Source organism: Entelurus aequoreus, linkage group LG12, assembly GCF_033978785.1.
Source record: "Entelurus aequoreus isolate RoL-2023_Sb linkage group LG12, RoL_Eaeq_v1.1, whole genome shotgun sequence".
Lineage (NCBI taxonomy): Eukaryota > Metazoa > Chordata > Actinopteri > Syngnathiformes > Syngnathidae > Entelurus > Entelurus aequoreus.
In genome coordinates this window covers 34,135,432-34,150,783 of record NC_084742.1, presented here as the reverse complement: position 1 = coordinate 34,150,783, position 15,352 = coordinate 34,135,432, and the positions used below count along the sequence as shown (strand labels likewise).

Genomic DNA, 15,352 nt, shown 5'->3' with positions numbered 1-15,352 from the left:
GTCAACACAAAACATTCGGCATGGCATCTGTCGTTTCATCCTGGACAATATTCATGACACATTTGTGCTGTGTTTTAAAGCTGTGCTATTTGGATTTACACTGTATGAAAAACAATTAGAAAATGAATTTTACCTTTGCAACCTCATTATACTATTGGCTAAGTTTTATATTCATAAATGTAAGTTTCTCAATTCCCGACCAAAGAATTAGAACTTTCCTTTAAAACGCTCTCTACCTCTAACAACCAAAAAAGCTGTGAAAACTATGACGCTGTGCTCCAAATTTGGATTATTTACAGAACTTGAGTGAGCCTATGCCTGATATATATATATATATATATATATATATATATATATATATATATATATATATATATATATATATATATATATATATATATATATATATATATATATATATATCTATCCATTTTCTACCGCTTGTCCCTTTTTTTGGTGTCGCGGGGGTGCTGGAACGTATATATATATATATATATATATATATATATATATATATATATATATATATATATATATATATATATATATATATACATATATATTAGACTTAGACTTAGACTTCCTTTTTATTGTCATTCAAATTTGAACTTTACAAGTACAGATAAGAACGAAATTTCGTTACATAAGCTCATGGTAGTGCAGGATAAAAAGCTATAAGGTGCATATATAAATAAATAAATAGGTTACTGTACAGATAAATATAATGCACTTTTTCACATGCGTCCACGTTTATGGATGTATGTTATATTGTCTTTTTTATTCCAGTGAGTTAATCCATTTTGGGGGGAGTTGAGGGGATAATTTAATTATGATGCGTTCAAGAGTCTTATGGCCTGAGGGAAGAAGCTGTTACAGAACCTGGAGGTTTTATATATATATATATATATATATATATATATATATATATATATATATATATATATATATATACATATTGTATTCTATTTTAGTTGCTTTTTTGAGTTTACAACCCCCTGGCGTTGTTTTTTACTGTTTTTGTACTGTTTCTGTACATGTTTTGATCATTATTTTTTTTTTGCTTATATGTAAATGTTGGATATTATAAATAAAGGTTTATAAAAAAAGAAAAAAATAAATAAAAAAAGAAACACAAAACATTCAAGCTTATGTCATAGTTTGTTCCCGTTTTGTATTCAGTTTTCAAAAATAATACATATACATAAACGTTGTTTCTTGTTTTTTAAAACATGTTTGTTTATTCTGTGTAATTGGCCCTACCTAGTGTGTGAATGTGAGTGTGAATGTTGTCTGTCTATCTGTGTTGGCCCTGCGATGAAGTGGCGACTTGTCAGGGTGTACACCGCCTTCTGCCCGAATGCAGCTGAGATAGGCTCCAGCACCCCCCGTGACCTCGATAGGGACAAGCGGTAGAAAATGGATGGATGGATGGATGTAATCAAACGAAGAAAATAGTTATAGAATAGGGTTTACTTTATTTATCCCACAATGAGGAAATTATGTGGTTGCAATGCCGATACAAGAAATCCACAAAAATTAGGTAAAACACATGAAAACAAGAGGGAAACATCAAAGAACACAAACAACATAAAACATATTAAAAGATTCAACCAGCTGCCACTTCAGCAGCACCATTTCTACACACAGCTACAAAAGTACAACATAACAAAAAAGTAAGAATGAGCAATAAATAATACGTATTGCGCCATGCACACAGGACCATACATAAACGATAAAACAAAAAACACAAATTCAACACCTGCATACTGTACAACACAGTGGTCTCTGTGATGCCCCACACCATCGTTGATAAAGAACTTTATAAGCTCAAAAGAAAAATTATGGATCATGGTCTTGAAATCCATCCATCCATCCATTTTCTACCGCTTGTCCTTTCAGGGTCGCGGGGGTTCCTGGAGCCTATCTCAGGTGCATTCGGGCGGAAGGCGGGGCACACCCTGGACAAGTCGCCACCTCATCACAGGGCCAACACAGATAGACAGACAACATTCACACTCACATTCAGACACTAGGGCCAATTTAGTGTTGCCAATCAACTTATGGATATAATCAAGAATCATCCATCCATCCATTTTCTACCGCTTGTCCCTATACTGACATGTTTTCACACTTTTGTGATGCGCTTTAATTCTGTGTTTTATATACAGTATTTTGGTTTATTCTATATAATAGTATCAACAAAAGTAATGTGTCATGTCTAGTACAGTGTAGACTGACAATATAGTTAAACAAAAAACTTTATATTACCTCATACATTTAACGAGTGATACATTTTTTTATTTACACTAGGTAAGAATATAAACTGTGGTCTTTCTTTTTTGGACTATTTAAAAGTGCTAGTAGTGCATACTTTCAAACCAAATTGCGTTTGCGTGTTTCCTCCTTTCAATCACTAGAGGGCGACATTTACCCTTGTTGTGTTGCTCAATGCAACCAGAAATGAGCAATAAAACATTGACTTGAAGAAAACAAAAAAGTCATTACTATGAACAGCAATCGAGCATTTTTCCCTCCACTGACAGGTTGAAGGAAAATCACCTAATTATGAAATAAACACTCGCTGCTTTTTAATGATTAATGAATTAGTGATGATTACTATTATTTATGTTTGCACATGAGACAGCCTCAGGATTAATGTTTATTGTGTCCGTTAGTTACACAGGTGGTTGAAAGTCTAGCACCATGAGCTTCCCCTACTCCTCGGAGCGTAAGACACGTTTTAATCGCCAGCAAACTCGCCCATTAGCACATTTTCGCTGAGATGATAGGCCGGTTTTTTTTTTGCAGAAAAGCATCTTCACCTGAAGTTGGTAATAATGTAATGAAAGCGTCACCAGCAGGTGACAGTATAACATCAGCTGATAAATGCAGAGAGCGTTCTAAGGCAGGGATTCTTAAATTGTGGTAGTGGTAGGTGAGGTCTATCTAGTGGAACGCCAAATAATCACTTAATTAAATATTCAAACACAGTGTTACCCTTCAAACTGTGTGTCATGTTACAGTGGCCAAACATATTTATGTACTTGTTAAATAAAACATCTGCTTTGTTTTAATAAATATTTAGGCCTACTACTGTATTTTAATGTTGGTCATTATAGTAGTACTTTGGGGAGCAAAGTGTTTTCTGAGGTGCTACTTGTGGGAAAATGTTTGAGATACACTGATCTAATGCTTTGAATATTCTATGCCCGTAATTAAGGCTGATTGGATGCAGCCCATGCTTGTGGCACCTTCAAAATATAATTATCATTATCATCTTCATTATCGTTGATTAGCGGTGAGTACAAATACATTTGACCATTTAAAAAGTATTAGATACATGATTGTGGTATTGGAGCTGTTTGCTAGAGTCTCAGAATGTAAAACTAGTGTGGAGATTCTGCACTGGGTTTTTCTCTCTCTGAAGGAACGAAAACATGCTTTCATTTTGCCCTGAAGCATAACCGATGTCAGCTTATCAAGTTCCAAATGGATGTTGTTCTTTATTTTTCTTGAGTTGCTGCTCCTTCCTCGAAGTCAAATCTGGAAATGTAACTTTGTTCTTACTCACCAAATACACAATACATAGATTGGGAGTCATGTTTCTGTTGTTTAGTTCCTGTCCTTCAGTCCATAGAGAATGATTTTGGTAAATATTAAAACAAACTTAATTTATTTAGCACTTTTCATACACAGGCATGGGCAAACAAAGTGCTGTAGAAAGGATATAAAAAAGAAGAGAGGACAACAACAATCACCCCCCCCCCCCCCCCCATGACTGACAACACTAAATTGGCCGTACTTTGTGAATGTGAGGTCTGTCTCTGTGTAGGCCCTGCGTTGAGGTGGCGACTTGTCCAGGGTGTACCCCGCCTTCTGCCCGAGTGCAGCTGGAATAGGCTCCATCCCCCGTGACCTTGAGAGAGACAGGCAATAGAAAATGGATTAATTAAATATTTGGAGTGTTTCTTACCTTTCAATCAGTCAGTCAATCAATCAAAGTTTACTGATATAGCCCTTAATCACAGGCGTCTCAAAGGGCTGCACAAGCCACAACGACATCCTCGGCTCAGATCCCACATCAGGGCAAGAAAAAACTCAACCCAATAGGAACAACGAGAAACCTTGGGAGGACCCGCAGATGTGGGGACCCCCACTGAGTGACCGGTGCAAAGAATGCTGAGTGGATACGGTTAATAATCTGAGAGTCCAGTCCATAGTGAGGCCAGCACGGAATCCGCTTGCATTTAGACACGTCGGGGCGCAGGGACGTCACCGAATGATGCATAAGGAGTTGTCATCCCGGGTCCCGACTTCATGTGAGAGTCCAGTCTATTGGGAGGCCAGCAGGGGATCAACTTGAAAGGAGACAAGTCACTAGCGCAGAGACGTCAACAACTGATGCAAAGAGGAGTGGTCCATCCTTGGTCTCGACTTGGAACAGCTAACTGATCCGTGGTCACCTGATAACCTCTACACGCAGGAGAGGGGGGCAGAGCAGAAAAGAGAGACAGCAGATCAACTGGTCTAAAAAGGGGTCTATTTAAAAGCTAGAGTATATAAATGAGTTTTAAGATGGGACATAAATGCTTCTACTGAGATAGCATCTCTAACTGTTACCAGTGGGGCATTCAAGAGTACTGGAGTCCGAATAGAAAACGCTCTAAACCCCGCAGACTTTTTTTGGGCTCTGGCAATCACTAATATGCCGGAGTTCTTTGAACGCAGATAGATAACAGCCAGATGGAGATGTAGCGATGTGACAGACCTCATAGTAAATACTTCAAATTATTTATATTTATTACATAGGCTAGGGATAAGGTTAAGGTTTTCATTGGATATTAGTGTGAGCAATATATATATATATACATATATATATATATATGTATATATATATATATACAGTATATATATACATATATATGTACAGCCAGTCGCTATTAGCTTGTGCTCAGCTGGGAATAAGATAAAATAAACTTATGTAATTCCTGTATGAAATATAAATATGAACTATCACAGGCATCCCAAATAATAATAGTAAAAATGTACTTTAAATGAATGGGACTATGTAAAAGGTATCTGTGCTCGCAGCGGAAGTGGAAACTGACGTCAGATGCCACCTGGACCACCTGTTCAGCCAGATTGATTTACTGCTGCTTTCCTCATTTTCAACCTTTTTTTGTGGATTGACTACCACTAGCCTGTGGAGAACTGGGATAAACAGACAATTACCAGGAAGACTTGAGTTGGATGCACGGTACCAAATACGCCTAATTGTGTTGTGGCTAAAAGACATACGTATTTTGCCTGTCTGTTTTTTTTAATACGTTCCCAGCTAAATATCAAGTCCTACCCGTGACCCTTCAATTAGCGTTGTGGCAGCGACACCCGGAGAATATGGGTGCGTTTGTTACATGTGTATAAGTGAATATGTGCATGTGTTTAAGTTGTGAGAGTGTATGTGTGTAAATGTGTTTATGTGTGTATATGTATGTAACTGTGTATACATGCATGAGTGTAAATGTGTACGTGGAAATGTGTGTATACGTGTATGTCTGCGTATGTGGTATGTGTGGCAGCATGGATGTGGCCTCAGACTTGGCACCAGACACTGGACAGGTGGGTACACAACCAGCCAGAGTCCCTTAACTTATTCAATGTGTGTGTGTGTGTGTGTGTGTGTGTGTGTGTGTGTGTGTGTGTGTGTGTGTGTGTGTGTGTGTGTGTGTGTGTGTGTGTGTGTGTGTGTGTGTGTGATTAGTGGCAGGTGGCGAGGACCCTGTCAGAAGCTATGAGTCCATCTCATCTCATCACTGTCGGTCTGGTGGATTCCCCCAATGCTGCTGCTGTCACTCAGGTCGTCAACGCCTGCAGAAATCGATGCCAATCTTCCTTGTTGCTATTTTTAGCCCGAGTCAGCCTGTGGGGTCTTTGATAAAAATGGCTACCTTGTTTTATTTTTTTCTCCTTAGATGAGCAGATTCTCTTCTAGGCTTGTTCTCTGCTCTGTTGATGATTAGCAACAAGATGGAGCTCAACGTTTGCTGCTCTAAGGTTTCAAGACGAACGTCTATTTCCTGTCCTACAAGGTGTCTTATCATTGGTCTGGGACGTGATTCAATTTCAACTTTCATTTTTGTTTCCAGCAGCAACTCAAATGTCTCTACGCTGAGGTGAAGTCAGTCAGCTGCCCTTTTTGCCCCAGACTGTTGCGCATCATCAAGAGGTCACGGGACCCCTGATACACGCCGTTTGTCAAACAGCAAAAAGTAATTATTTGAGAAATTGTTATGTGGACTAAAGTGTGCCTTTCTGTGACTCTATTGCAACTCTAAGCTAAGTGGCCATTTGCAATGCAATATAGCAAGCACTGTTAATCAATTATCAGTTTAACTAAACCAGGGGTGTCCAAAATGCGGCCCAGGGGCCATTTGCGGCCCGTAGCTAATTGTTTACCGGCCCGCCACACATTCTGCAAAAATTGCAAAATTGATAGTATTGAAAAAATAAAAAACAACATTAAAAAAAGTGAAATGAGGTGAAATCTAACGAGAAAAAGTTGGAATGTTGACACAAAGCTGCCATGCAGGCTGTTTTTTATTCTTTTGTCTTTCTTTATTTTTCTTTTTTTTTGCCATTGCTCCAAAAAAAAAAAAAAAAAGACAAAAAATCTATGTTATAATGAATTATTGACCTATTCATGGCTCCAATTACTTCAAAAATGTCACTTTAAAATGTTTTGTGGAAAAAAATTGCATATATTGTGTGGTTGCCATATAAAAACATCAAAGTTTTCTTTGACAAAAGAGCAGAAAAACAGACAAAATAATAGTTCAAACGTAAAATCGACAGATACTGTATATGTTATGTACGTGAGGGTTGGAAGGAGACAAAACCACGAAGAGCTTAAGGTTACCAGGTTTATTGTAACCTTTGATGATTGTGTGGGATGTGTATGCTACTCTAAGTGTTGGTTGCAGGATTAAGTGTAGAATTAACCATGTAAATAATTCAAGAGGATGTTGTACATGCGTGATGGATGAAAAGTTTGTCTGACCAAGAGGGTAGGCACAAGGGAGATCCGGGGACAGGCAGGTGGTCGAAGGCAGGCGGCAAGCAACAATGTCCAAGTCCAAAACGAGTGATCGAGGATTGAGAAGCAACTGCAAGGAGAACAAGGGACATAAGTCAACAAGACAAAAAGGGGCAAAAGACAAAAGCAAGGCGAGGACAACGAGAGGGAAGCCAGAGACGTAATACAAGAGTTAACGACGTTCCGGCGTAGGTCCCAAGGAGTGACTGGTTCTTATGCTGTCCTCCTGATTACTGCCAGGTGTGCTGATGACTAACCGCCTGCAGCTGCGGCGAAGAGAGGGCGTGATGCAATCGGCGGGGGCGTGTTCTGACATGCTGCCAGACAGGGAGTGTGATCTTGCTGAGGGAAAATCTTGGGTTCGAATCCGCGCTGCAACAGTACCCCCCTCCTTAGGCGAGGCACCCGACGAGCGTCTGAGGGCCCCCGGGTTGGCACAGTAGAAGTCCTCCAGAAGAGAGGGGTCGGCAAGGTAGGAGGCCGGCACCCATGATCTGTCCTCCGGTCCGTATCCCTCCCAGTCGACCAGGTATACCAGCCCCCTACCCTGTCGACGGACCCAGAGGATCTTCCTTACCGTCCAAACCGGATCGCCGTCATCCAGGAACCTTCGGGGGGGCGGGGTAGGGGGAGATAGAACGCTCTCCACCACCGGCTTTATTTGAGAGACATGGACCACAGGATGTCGCTTGACCGAGGGTGGGAGAGCCAGTTTAACAGAAACTGGGTTGATTAAGGAAATGATGGGAAAAGGACCAACAAAACGGGGGGCAAATTTTTTAGACGGTACCTGGAGGCTGAGGTCCTTAGCGAGTAACATGACCTTTTGTCCAGGCTGATAAGAAGGGGCCGGGATACAGTGTCTGCTGGCACTGCGACACATCCTCTCTGATGCCTTAACAAGGGCCGTACGAGCGGCTCTCCACACCCTCTGACACCTTTTGATGTGGGCCCTGGTAGAAGGTACCCCAATCTCGAGTTCCTGCTGGGGAAACATAGGGGGTTGATAGCCCAAAGAACACTCAAAAGGGGACATACCGGTGGCAGAGCTCTTCATTGCGTTGGAGTACTCTACCCATGGGATGAACTTGCTCCAGGACGAGGGCTGACGTTGGGCAACGCAGCGAAGCATAGACTCCAGACTTTGAATGGCTCTTTTGGCCTGTCCATTGCTTTGGGGGTGATATCCTGAGGTGAGGCTGACCGAGGCCCCGATCCCCTTACAAAATGTTCTCCATACCTTAGAGGTGAACTGAGGGCCCCGGTCGGATACGATGTCCATAGGAATCCCATGTTGTTTTACGACGTGCAACGTGAGAAGATCCGCCGTCTCGGAGGAGGAAGTCAACTTGCGGAGGGGTATGAAGTGGGCTGCCTTAGAAAAACGGTCGACAATGGTGAGTATAGCGTTATTACCGCTCGAGACGGGAAAGCCAGTGACGAAGTCCAAAGCTATGTGTGACCATGGGCGAGCCGGAATCGACAGTGGGCGTAGTAGACCAGCCGGGGGTCGGTGTGACGGTTTACTGCGGGCACAAGTGGAACAGGCAGTGATGAACTCTCGAGTGTCAGCAGCCAAGGATGGCCACCAAAAACGTCTTCGGACAAAGGATAATGTACGTTGGAACTCAGGATGGCAGGAAAACAGACTAGAGTGGGCCCAATCCAAGACCTGGGACCGAAGTTCTCTGTGAACGAACAATTTGCCAGGCGGTCCGCCCCCAGGTCCAGGACGAGCCTGCAGAGCCTTCTTCACCTGGTCCTCAATTTTCCAGGTGACCATTCCCACAATACGAGCTGGTGGCAGAATGGTCTCAGGGATGGGCGGACAAGCGTTCTCAGCCATGTGCACTCTAGACAATGCGTCTGCCTTCTGGTTCTTGGATCCTGGTCGGTAAGACAAGACGTAGTCAAAGCGATAAAAAAACTGTTGCCACCTTGCCTGTCGATTGTTGATTCGTCGCGCTGACCGAATGGCGAGAAGGTTGCTATGGTCAGTCAAGATTTGGAACTGGTGCCTAGCTCCCTCTAACCAGTGTCTCCACTCCAATAAAGCCTCGTGGACAGCCAGCAGCTCCCTGTTACCAGCATCGTAGTTTAGTTCAGCCGGGGAAAGTCGCCTGGAGAAAAATGCACAGGGGTGAAGCAAATTATCAATCTTAGATCTCTGAGAAAGTATAGCTCCAATCCCTGAGTCAGAAGCATCCACCTCCACTAAGAATGGACAGTCCCAATCCGGATGGATGAGGACGGGGGCAGAGATAAAGCTGGTCTTGAGTCCTCTAAAAGCACTGTCGGCCTCAGGTGACCACAAAAAATTGACCTTAGATGAGGTGAGAGCGTTGAGGGGTGCTGCAATAAGACTGAAATTCCGAATGAATCTTCTATAAAATCCCGCGATGCCCAGAAATCTCCTAAGTTCTGTCTTGGATGTGGGTTGTGGCCAGGCTACCAAAGCCTTGACCTTCTCAGGGTCAGCCCTGACGTGCCCCTTCTCCACAATGAAGCCCAGAAAATCCACAGATGAGGCGTGAAAAAGGCATTTCTCCACCTTGACAAACAGTCTGTTCTCGAGAAGACGCTGAAGGACCAAACGGACATGCTGTTGATGCTCCTGCGGGTTGCGAGAAAAAAATAAGGATGTCGTCCAAGTAGACAACAACAAACTGGTCCAGCGTGTCACGAAGAATGTCATTGACCAGTGTCTGAAAAACAGCAGGAGCATTGGTAAGACCAAAAGGCATAACTCTGTACTCGTAGTGGCCAAGGTGAGTATTAAACGCTGTCTTCCATTCATCCCCCTCTTTAATCCGAACCAAGTGGTATGCGTTGCGAAGGTCGAGTTTAGTGAAGATGGTAGCTGGTGCCAGGGGTTCAAAAGATGCGTTTAGAAGTGGCAGTGGGTACTTGTTCTTGATGGTTATGTTGTTGAGGTGCCGGTAGTCAATGCAGGGTCGCAAGGACCCGTCCTTCTTAGTCACAAAGAAAAACCCCGCAGCCACAGGGGATTTAGAAGGGGTTATGATACCGGAAGCCAGAGATTCCGTGATGTAATTCTTCATGGCTTCTTTTTCGGGAAGAGACAGGTTGTACAGCCGACTAGACGGCAGGGATGCCCCAGGAAGCAGCTCGATAGCGCAGTCATATGGTCTATGCGGCGGGAGAGATAGAGCATGTTCCTTGCTGAATACTTCAGCGAGGTCATGATAGAACTCAGGAATGGTAGAGAGGTCGACCTGGTGATTAGTAGATTGAATAGTTCTGCTGGGGGCCGAGGCTGACTTCAAGCAGTTAGCGTGACAAAGGGTACTCCAAGCCATTATCTCTCCGGAGGTCCATGAAATGTGAGGATTATGTTGCTTCAACCATGCTCTTCCTAAGACAACTGGAGTGAAAGGGGCCTCCAAAACCCAGAAACGGATGGTTTCAGAATGGTTTCCGGATAAGGTGAGAAGCAGCGGTTCTGATCGGTGTCTGATAGTACCCAATGGACGTCCATCCAGAGCTTGAGCAGGAAGGTACTTGTTCAATGATACCAGAGGAATCTTGTTTTGTTGGGCAAAGCTGTAGTCCATAAGACTATCGTCCGCCCCGGAGTCCAAAAAAACTTTAACTCTAACTCTCTTGTCGTTCCAAGTTAAGGACGCGGAAAACAGGATGCCTGGGTTCTCTTGTCCCCGGGGGAGTGTCGAATGGCTCACCAGGATCCTCCTTGCTGGTGAGCCTGGTCTTTTAGTAGTGCCGGACAGTAGCGGACAATGTGTCCCGCACCCCCACAGTAAAGGCAGAGATGTTGCCTCATCCTTCTCTCCCTCTCCTCCGTCCCCAAACGGGTTCTTCCTACTTGCATGGGTTCGGTGGTTGAAACCGCAACAGGTAATGGGGTCGGTTGTCCTCCAAATGGCTGAAAGACGGGAGATGAGGTCATAGCCGGGGTTCTCCTAGCGACGCTCCGGGCTCTCTCGGTTGCTCGCTCCACAAGTCTCTGATCATACTGGAGTGCCAAGTCAATGAGGCCTCTGCAAGAGGTTGGTCTATCCCTCAGCAGACCGTCCTTGATTTCTTCGGCGAGTCCCTGACGAAAAGCACTTTGGAGGGCTTTGTCGTTCCAGCCACTGTCTGCCGCAATGGTCCGGAACTCAAGGGTGTAGGCTGCCACCGAGCGAGTTCCTTGCCGGATGGTGTGCAAGCATCCTGCGGCATCCCCCCATCCTTGGGGTGGTCGAAGACAGCCAAAAATTCGGACCGGAAGGCTGAGTAGTCGGTGCCGAGGCCCAGTGACTTGTTCAAAGCTACAGTAGCCCACTTGAGAGCAGGTCCGGCAAGCAACGAAAAAATAAATGCAATTTTGGCCCCATCGGTAGTGTAACGCGAGGGTTGGTGCAAAAAAATAAACTCACATTGCACCAAAAAACCCCTACAGAGCTCAAAATCACCCTCAAAAGGCTTAGGGCTAGCAATCTTGGGCTCTCGGCTAAAGGAAGCGCTACCGGAGCTAGTAGCTGGTGTAGCATGCTGTCCAGTTACCAAGTCTTGCACTGGGCTGGGGACTAGCTCGTCCAACTTAATATATAACTTGGTGAAAGCCTTCTCTAAATTGTCCTCTAATGCCTCAAAACGAGTCTGGTGCGTCTTCAGGACTGAGCACATTACCTCCAAGTCCGGATTTCGTGGGATCCGAGCCTGGGGAGCGAGGCTAGGCTGGGGGGTGTCGTCTGGTTCCGACATGGTTGGCCGGAACGTACTGTTATGTACGTGAGGGTTGGAAGGAGACGAAACCACAAAGAGCTTAAGGTTACCAGGTTTATTGTAACCTTTGATGATTGTGTGGGATGTGTATGCTACTCTAAGTGTTGGTTGCAGGATTAAGTGTAGAATTAACCATGTAAATAATTCAAGAGGATGTTGTACATGCGTGATGGATGAAAAGTTTGTCTGACCAAGAGGGTAGGCCCAAGGGAGATCCGGGGACAGGCAGGTGGTCGAAGGCAGGCGGCAAGCAACAATGTCCAAGTCCAAAACGAGTGATCGAGGATTGAGAGAGGCAACTGCAAGGAGAACAAGGGACATAAGTCAACAAGACAAAAAGGGGCAAAAGACAAAAGCAAGGCGAGGACAACGAGAGGGAAGCCAGAGACGTAATGCTTACTACAAGAGTTAACGACGTTCCGGCGTAGGTCCCAAGGAGTGACTGGTTCTTATGCTGTCCTCCTGATTACTGCCAGGTGTGCTGATGACTAACCGCCTGCAGCTGCGGCGAAGAGAGGGCGTGATGCAATCGGCGGGGGCGTGTCCTGACATGCTGCCAGACAGGGAGTGTGATCTTGCTGAGGGAACATCTTGGGTTCGAATCCGCGCTGCAACAGTATATCTGAAGTTGATCTCGTAACTTAAGTGTTGAAAGTAAAAATAATCTAATAAAAATGTATCACTTTATGAGTGGGGAACCTTTTGGATCCCAAACATATTTAGTGGGATTTTATTAAAATATCTTCACTGATTTCTCAAAAATATTAAATAATTAAAATCAATGGTGTCTTGCATTATTGATCTTGTAGAACTCTAATTTCTAAATACTGCATATTTCCAGTTTTACTATAAAAAACAAAGTTGTCTTTGACAGAAAAGGCATAAAACCTTTTTTTTTTTTTTTTTTTACTTTTTATCAACCAAGTTGATATAGAGATTTACTGTAAGCGTTAAATAAAAAAATAAATAATAATTTGACTTATTTTTAAGGTTTTAATGACTGAGACCCTTTATGGTCCCCGGGAGCCCTAAAGGTTTAAAAAAAAATCCATATATTTTGTTATGGTTTGAAAATGAAAAATATCAAAATGGCCCCCGCATGCTTAAATTTTTCCGTGTGCGGCCCTCAGTGGAAAAAGTTTGGACACCCCTGAACCGAACTATCAGAAATTGTGACCGTTGAATAATGTTATGGATCAACAATAGTCCATAATAAATGTTGTCACTGACAAATTCAGTCGTGGATAATAATAATTCCATCGCTTGTGTTTTTGTGGATGGAAACGGAAATGCAGAGTCAGCGCGACTGATGACTAGCCACAAACAAAAACAGAAAAAAAACACAACATGCGAAAACACGGAAACATTTTATTCTCAACATGTCAAATAATTTTGTCAATTTGCAAAGTGGATTTTTTCACATTAGTGCATCTGATGCTGAAGCTTTTGAAGCAAAATCATGTCGGACAGGACCAGAGTTAGCTTTTGAAAAAGGGACGAAGTTGTGCGAAAAACAGATTTCATTGTATTTCAATTAAAATCTGCCAGCTAAAGTTTGTTTGCAACCTACTCAGTGGCCTAGTGGTTAGAGTGTCCACCCTAAGATCGGTAGGTTGTGAGTTCAAACTTGGCCGAGTCATACCAAAGACTATAAAAATGGGACCCATTACCTCCCTGCTTGGCACTCAGCATCAAGGGTTGGAATTGGGGGTTAAATCCCTTCACCTCACAGGGGATAATCAAGGGGATGGGTCAAATGCAGAGGACAAATTTCCCCACACCTAATGTGTGTGTGACAATCATTGGTACTTTAACTTTAACCTTAAATACTTGTGTGCATCTTTCTAAACCAGTGGTTTTTAACCTTGTTGGAGGTACCGAACCCCACCAGTTTCATATGCGTATTCACCGAACCCTTCTTTAGTGAAAAATAAAATGTTTTTTTTTTTCAAATTCAAGACAAAGTTATATGTTTTTGGTAACACTTTAGTATGGGGAACATATTCTAAGTAACAACGACTTAATTTAGAGTTATTTGGTTAGGGTTAGGGTTATAATGAGGCCATGCCGAATAAGGCATTAATAAGTACTTAATAATGACTAGTTAAGAGCCAATATGGTACTAATTTGCATGTTAATAAGCAACTAATTAATGGTGAATATGTTCCCCATACTAAAGTGTTACCATGTTTTTATACTGGTGCACAAAATGAACCGTGCATGAACATCACCTTGTTCAAACAACAAAACCAACACAGTGCATAAACTCACAACAAATTACACACCTGCAAATCAGTGTGACTTCTGCTGTTGCCATATCCTTAATACGCCGATAGGGAGAAGTTTTTATTTACACGATGAGTCGGGTGTGTCTTGACCTCCGCCGAACCCCTGAGCCCGACTCACCGAACCCCTAGGGTTCGATCGAACCCAGGTTAAGAACCACTGTTCTAAACCCATCACCGTCGTCCCAAAATAAACATGACTTTTTTAGGAAGTTAGATAGCTTTTGTGTTTTATTAAACAAGATTAGATGATAGCAAACCAATCAGAGCGCTCTGTTCACTATCCTGGCAGTATTAGTAAATTGGATTAGAGGAGTGTAAAGGTTACTATGTTGGTGTTATTTCTGTCTATGTCTATGTCTAGATGGCTCTTATAATGTTAAAATATGTATTTAGAAGACTCGTAACAGTTTTTATGCTCCAACTAATACAATATTCAATTTATAATTAATAATTCCTACTTCCTGGAAATTAATTTACCATGGTTGCGCCAGGAACCAAATAAAGTAGTACCTCTTATGAGCACATTGTGTTTCACGACCAAGCTCGTGACTCAAAATACTTGTATCATAAAGCAGCCCCGCCCTTTGAAATAAATTCAAATCAATTTAATTCATGCTTGGCCTTCCCAGAACAGCACAATCTCAACATTTAACATGCTTTTTTTAAAAAGAAAAACAAACTTTTGGATAAGAAATATTGTTTGAGAAACAATACAATAGTAATACAAACATCTACAGTACAGTAGTTTTATGAACTGTTGTGTTTTGAATTTGTGTTTTGTTGTTTTTCTATTTTAAGTATGTTTTGCTTGAGTTTTTTGTTTTGTGTTGCTTGAGTTTTTTTTACATAAATTTTGTTGACTTTTGCCCTGCTTATCAGTTTTTCCCACATTGCTTGTGGATCATTTGGCAATTAGGCCTATTCCAATTTTAGAAACCACAATAATAAAAGCTGAAACAATTTACGGTTACAAGAACCAGGAAGGGAATGTCCCAAATCACAGCTTGAGAGCTGTATCAACCAATCATTTTGTTTATGTCCACTGGGTCTTTACTCCCTCGTTCATTTTTATCTAAATATTTTATCTAGTGCCAAATTATTCAATTAACTTTATAATTATGCTGCCAAGATTACAACGCCTGGTCTATTAATTAGACCTGACTGAATGAGCATGTATTGGACACATTGGTCTCCCTGGGCAGATTCTCACTCATCTGCGAGG

General features: G+C 42.5%; 1 long non-coding RNA gene across 1 annotated transcript; it reads right to left on the bottom strand.

Moving 5' to 3' along the window:
- Window positions 1–11,882: 11,882 nt before the first annotated feature.
- LOC133662814 (uncharacterized) lies at window positions 11,883–12,411 on the bottom strand. Its single transcript, XR_009828170.1, has 2 exons — window positions 12,243–12,411; window positions 11,883–12,141 (listed from the first exon to the last, which is right to left on the bottom strand). It is a non-coding gene; the product is annotated as an uncharacterized LOC133662814 (long non-coding RNA).
- Between the last annotated feature and the right edge of the window lie 2,941 nt (window positions 12,412–15,352).